At 34.1% G+C, this 6883-nt stretch overlaps 1 long non-coding RNA gene across 1 annotated transcript in view; it reads left to right on the top strand.

Annotated features, from left to right (window-relative positions):
* The first annotated feature begins 1720 nt into the window (after window positions 1–1720).
* The window catches only part of LOC141380215 (uncharacterized), a 28776-nt gene continuing 23613 nt past the window's right edge, over window positions 1721–6883 (top strand). The window contains exon 1 of the long non-coding RNA XR_012397854.1: window positions 1721–1795. This is a non-coding gene — a long non-coding RNA (uncharacterized lncRNA). The remainder of the gene's footprint in view (window positions 1796–6883) is intronic.

Here is a 6883-nt window from a genome sequence, read left to right as displayed (position 1 = left end):
TCATGTTGACTTTAATTCTTTATGGCAGAGAGTGAAAAGAAAGAGATTTGGACCGTATTGATTTAACATCATTATGCAATTACAGTCAAATTACATTTGTTGGCTGCATGTTTATGATGTAAATCTCTAGTTCCAGCACATCCCAAAGGTGCTCTGGAATGAGATCTGGTAATTGTGGAGGTCATTTGAGTTGAATGAGTCACTGTCATGTTCAAGAATTCAGTTTGACATTGAGATCATTTGAGCCTAGTGAAATATTGTGCTATCCTACTGGAACTAACCCTCCCTACATGCATTTACTGTGGTCAGAAAGGCATGCATGCATAAGGTTGGCAACAACAGGCTGTGGCATTAACAGTAAACGATGTTCAGTTGACACTGAAGAGCTGAAAGTTTTCCCAATAATATTTCTCAAACACATTACAACACCATGTTGAACTGTTGTTAAAAGGCATGATTAATCCACCAAAATTAGATTCTGCCATTCAAATACTGCTGCTGAAATCAATCAATCAGACAATCTTTTCCAAATCTTCTATTGTTCAATTTTATTGAACCCATGTAAAATGTAACTACCTTTTCTTATCTGACAGGAGTGTTAAAGGTGCACTCTTCTTCTGCTGCTGTAGCTCATCTTTTAAGGTGATTCACTTCTGACCTCTGGCAGCAACAAAAAAATGTTGCCTACAGAACTAATGCTTACTGGGAAATTTTCAGACCAATATCCCAAGTAACTCTACAGAGACGGTTTTGCATGAAAATTCTAGAAGATTAGCAGTTTCTGAAATACCTACTCCTTTTCATTAACTCCTTTAATACTTGTTTAATCCACAATAGTGGATTAATGTAAAAAATAGTGAATGAGGGAATAGGGGCAATTTAGAATCCAACTAAAAAGTTCTAGTCAGTTTTTCTCATCAACGTTCCCAGAAACCAGTATCTTTAGGTCTTTCTGCTGGCAAATCTATGCCGTATAGCTTTTAATTTTATTTTTAAACGCTTGTACGCATTTTTATTTGTACATCATAGAAGAACATTTCTGCATCAAACCAACTTTATAATAACAATGACTCTTTGATATTTTCATCCTATTCTCTTTGCTAATTACCCAATTTTTAATATTTAAATTACTTGATAGATGTGGTATATGCTGGAAATTAGCAGTCAACACTATTGACATATAAAGACAGCGACTCCAGTAGCTCAACTCAAGTGATGAATCTCTGTCAACCTATGTTCTGCATTGAGTTATGCAAAAGAAGGGCATTCATTTAAAGCTACACAAGCTGTCACTCGGGTTGGCACCCTATTGGAAGTGCACATTTTGGTACCCTGAAGTAAATATTAGTACTTTCAGAAGGTATACTGTTGTACTTTTTTTTTTTTTTTTTTACTCTTGAACTCTTTCTTACTATTATACTGTTTCTTATTATAGGGTGGCATGGTGGCTCAGTGGTTAGCACTGTTGCCTCACAGCTTGTGTACCTGTCACAACACTGGACGAAAAAGATCCAATTGCAAGTGTTTAATAAAAGGAATATGTAACAAAGGATACCACTGGAGTGAACTGGAGACAAGAAAGTTCAAAACAAGAGAGCCACAGATCACAATGAATACTTCAATGAACAACGAAAGATTCTGGAAAACAACAGACAGAAACAAGACAAACAACGGACTGATAACCAGAACATACCACATGAGGAAATATATAGCCAGGCAAATAAGGACCAGCTGGAAGATGATTAAGTCAGCTGATGACATCAGCTGATCCTATAGCACGCCGTCAACACAAAAGGTAAACAAACACACACCCTCACACATGACAACACACAAGGCAAGATACATAACATACAGGAGGAACACACAGATCCATAAACCGTGACAGTACCTTTATTTTTTAAGAGTGTATCAAAAAGTGATATGGCACAATTTACTTTCTTTGTACAACTAACGCCCCATTCACATGAGGCTTCAGCGTAAATGCTTGACTGAAGGTGTGTCTGAAGTTGGGGCTGAAGCGATCGTCATAGAAGCCTCAGCCAATGAAATTCAATCAGCAATAGGCCACTCTCTAGATGGTGTATTTGCATACAGCGATCTGATTGGCTGATGCTTTCATCTGCGATTAAGTAAGTTGAGCTAGTCCCAACCTCTGTACCGAGCAACTCCTCTGAAGCGGCGCAGATGAATCCACAATTCAGTTCGGCAACGCCTGACGTCACCCATTCAAGATAAAAAAAGAAGCGTTGACACTGACGCCCTGTGTGAATGGGGCGTAACAGTGTAAACAGGACTTGTTGCGTATTCTACTGTTCTGTACTAAACCATACCACTCAGGGGAAATGAGCCATTTAAATTATTTATTAAGGGTCACCTGACACTGATGTAATGATGAAAGTTCAACTTTTTATTGCAGGGTTAAAAAAAAACATATAAGTGAATAGTGAATAATCAGATAAAGGTAGAAGTTAGTTTATATGTTATGGGTAGGATTAGAGATTCAGAATAAGATCACATTTAGGAAGACTAATAAACAGTTAATATCTTAATAATAGGCAGGTAATAAGCCATTTCTTAATAGCATGAATTTTGACCTAAACTAAAGTGTTACCTAGTATTTTTGTTCTATGAGGAGCTTAAAAGATTTCCTCAACAAGATTCTTAACAATTAACCAGCAGTGTATAAAGGGGCTGAGAAAGTACAGAAATGAAAGACATATAGGGAAACACTGGATAATATCACATGCAGTGACACTTCCTTAAAGAACAGCTGGTATAGGGTGATTATCATCGCTTGGAAATTAATTCCATTTCCTGATCCTGAAACGTAATGGATAGTACTTGATAACAGTGCTGTAACTTCATTTGCTGTGTTTCCTACTTGCTCTCACTGATATTTACAGGTGGAGCTGGTGATTTAGAGCTTTGTTTGTGCGTAGTTTGGTTCAGCATCTTGTCAGCCAGTGTTTCAGTGGATATTCATCAAAAGCTGAGATTCTCTTGGCTGAAAAAATGGGACAAGAGGTTGTGTTTAATTTAATGATTCTCAATGCAATCCACCCCCACCAAACAGACTTTTAAGGGGAAAAAGTCAGAGTTGCATAAATAATGGACACCCAAGGTGATGGTAAACATGACAGAAAAAGAATTCTACTTGTCAATGCTTTTTTAAAAAAAAATGCATTATTGCACTCGCAGAACTTGCATTTTTTTTTTATTATTTGTCAAAATATATTTTTTATGAATGATTTATAACTAGCTGCATGCTGGACACACCCAGAATAGTATATTATTTAACATATACTTATATTTCAAATATTATTTTATCATACTTATGAACCAACACAATAAACACATTGTAATTGTAATTAACTGTTTTTAACTAGTTTTATTTTTTTTAAATTATCCTATACTGAAAAGAAACAGAAATAATCAGTATATATTTAAACACAAAAATTGCTATTTTGTTTGTTCTTGATTTATATTTAAAATTTAAAACATCGAACTGATCTTCAACTCTAAAATCTAGACTTTACTAGAACTACTTTAGGCTGCTTTGACACAATCTACATTGTAAAAAGCTATTTAAAAAAACATGAAAATCATAGAACGCTGAAAAAAAACACTTTGAACCAATTTTCACACAAAGATTTGCAAATTTCATATTTACCTTAAAGAGCAACTATTTACCCCTTTTTCAAGATTAAAAAGATGTATTTTGTCTCCAGAATGTGTCTGTCAAGTTTCAGCTCAAAAACACAACAGATTATTTATTAAACATTTCAGAATATACAAATTTTCTACTCTGAACAAAATATAGCTGTTTTTGTTGCCTTGCTGGTTCTCCCCGCTGACCTTTCCCAAGTGCCGGTTAAATTGTGTCTCAATCTTCACCTCGGCTGCATCAGATAAACAGCACAATGACAGACGTGAAGTGTAATGATAAGCATGCTAGCATGAACACACTAAAGTAAACATCTTCTTTTTACATAGAAATTAAACTTTCTTTAAAAAAAATCTCCAATGTTCTATTTTTGTATGTGATTATGCACCGAAAATCCATGCCAGCAGTGTATCAGATGTTGATTACACAACCAGCGTTTGAGGTTTTATACTATTTTGCTCTGGTGTTGGAGTCATATAGAGTTATAGCTGCAGTTTGTTCCTTTATAGGAGTTTTGAATGGGGTCTGAGGCCAAGCTAGTAATGTAGTCATAAAGCAGAAGGTCAGGACAGCCTCAAGCCTGCAGTGTTTTCTGCTACCTTGGCCTCTATGCGTCTCTGAGGGCCATTACTGTGGTAAAAAACAGGATATTTTATCCAGAATTTGTATCCAATGTCCTAGTAGTAAAAACCTGATTCAGCATGGCTCATTAGAGCAGGCTAGAGTGGGGCGAATGCAGCATTGTCTGCTTTATATTTTGTATTTTACTCAAGTTAGCATGCTATAACATATTTGTAAGAATTGGTGTTTAGCATAGGTTGACATGTTTCTAGCCCATCCATAGCTTATAGTGCAATATAAAAATAAGCACCTAATATATAAAGTATGAACACCACAAGCAAACTCCAAATTTCTGTCATTTTAGTAAAGGTAATAAGCACAGGCTCATAAAACCGTGAGGACTCAACAGAAGTAGAGAACATAGACCTTTCCAAAGTCATAAAAGAAGCAGGCAGATCTCAGAAGTCACATCAAATGTGTACCAAACAGCAAAAATGCAACACCCCTGTTAAACGGAGCAGTGACAGGTACCATAAACAAGGTTACACACTCAACGTTCCTTCAGCCAAACAATATGGGCATCGTTGGTTTAATATGAGCCATGCTAAATCAAGCTTTTATTACCAAAACACTGAACTCGTTAAAATAAGATTTTTGAGCTAGAAACACGTTAATTCATGCTAACAAGGTTAAAAAATGTTAGCAACAAGGCAAAACGTGTTAGCAAAATGTTACACATGAAAGAAACTTTATACAAGCTAAATACAAGTTAAAATTTGTTAGCCTCTGGTAAAAAGAGATAGAAGTTTATGTTAATCCAGAAAACTTTAATTTACAAATATAATTAAGGCATCCTTACGACTTTCTCACATTTTTTTTTGAGTAAAAACTTCAAGAAACATGTTAATTCATGCTAAACATGTGAACAACTAGCCTAGGACACGTTAGCAACATGTTAAATAATGATAACAGTATGTTAACCATTGTAGAAACATGATCATGCTAACCTTGTGTTAAACATACTAACAACAAGACAAGTGCTTGCTAGGAACCTAAGTGTTTATCAATATAACCAAAATTCTATGGCTAACACAGGTTAACTTTATTCTAAAACAAGCTGGAAAGATATTTAACTAACACTCTTTTAAACATTAGTGACCTTTCAGCTCATGCTAGCAACATTCTAAAACATATTAGACATGGGGTAAACATGTTAACAGCATGATAAATAGCAAATGATAAAGATGTTGGAAATGTGATAGCAGCATGCTAATTTATGCTACCTACAAGAACTATACTAGACCATAATAGAAACATATTCATGAAGGCAATGCGTTAATCACTAACTAATCACATCTATTAGTTAACTTTTTTTGACTTGAGTAAGGCTTTCAGAATTTCCAAAAGTATTTAAAATAAGTATTTTATAGTTCCATTTATGGCTTTCTGTTCAAATATTTTCACATTGGTATGCGAAATGTTTATAGTTATTTTTTTAATGATTCTATTTTCATTAATACACAATTATAATTAGTCAATATTTTATTATTCAATCTGATTCTTTATACTAATATTGTATGCACAGGTATTAGGAATATATATTGTATAATATCATTTTATGATATAAAATATTTTTCATATTTATATTTGCAAAATATATTTGTAGCATTTTTACCATTTTGATAGTAGGAGTTTGCATTATAGTTACATTTATGACATGGCCAACATGTTTTAGCTTGTTGTCTAGCATGTTTAACATTGCTAGCATGAATTAGTATACTTCTTTTGTAGCATTTGTTTTTACTGTGTTGGCTTTGTAACAAAAACCACAGCAGTATCTCAGTAGCTACGTTTCCATCCAACTATTTTTATGCACATTTTGGATATGCGCATAAATAAATTGGTTGATTGAAACACAAAATGCACATAAAAACATATACTCATAATTGAGAAGGATGAACTTTTCATAAGTAAAGATGCACATAAACTATGATGGAAACACTTTTACCTCGCATATTCCAATATAATTCCAGTAATCGCATTAAAAAAGTAATGTGTTTTGTTATAAAAAATCATATGATTAAAATGTGTGAATGGACAAACCAGCAAGCTGAGCACATTGTAAAACATCTTAAATGTTGTTTTAACCCTTTCAGGCTCAAATTAAATTTTAGAAACAGGCAAAATCTATGCTTTTAACTGTTGCAAATCAGCAACGCCTGCCTTGAGGGTTAATCATTCTAAAACACCACAACCGTTTTAGTGTTAGTGTTTTATATAATCAATTACCCCCAGGATTGTCAAGAGTGTCCGTGCTCTGCATCTCTTGCCTTCAAATACCATCAAGCGTTTATTGCGTGTCGGCATCGTCTTCTGAGGTGAAAGTCATTTCTTAAATAAAGAAAAGATTGATGCAGCTTCTCCTACCCCAGCAAATTACGTCTTTACTGTTGATATTTGGCACCAGTTTATCAAGAAGTGACGATTTTGTTCTCTTTGACTCATATGATGGAAACACTGCTTTAATCATCTTTTATGCAATAATCAACTTTTGCAAATACATTTAATTTGCATCAGATCAATATCTTTTTTGCAGTTTATTACTGAATATAATCACATTTTCATTCATTAGTTTTCATTCTTCATTCATTTTCTTAT

The sequence above is a fragment of the Danio rerio genome, chromosome 22 (assembly GCF_049306965.1).
Source record: "Danio rerio strain Tuebingen ecotype United States chromosome 22, GRCz12tu, whole genome shotgun sequence".
Lineage (NCBI taxonomy): Eukaryota > Metazoa > Chordata > Actinopteri > Cypriniformes > Danionidae > Danio > Danio rerio.
The sequence above is the reverse complement of the archived record's forward strand: the minus strand, read 5'-3'. Positions and strand labels throughout refer to the sequence as shown.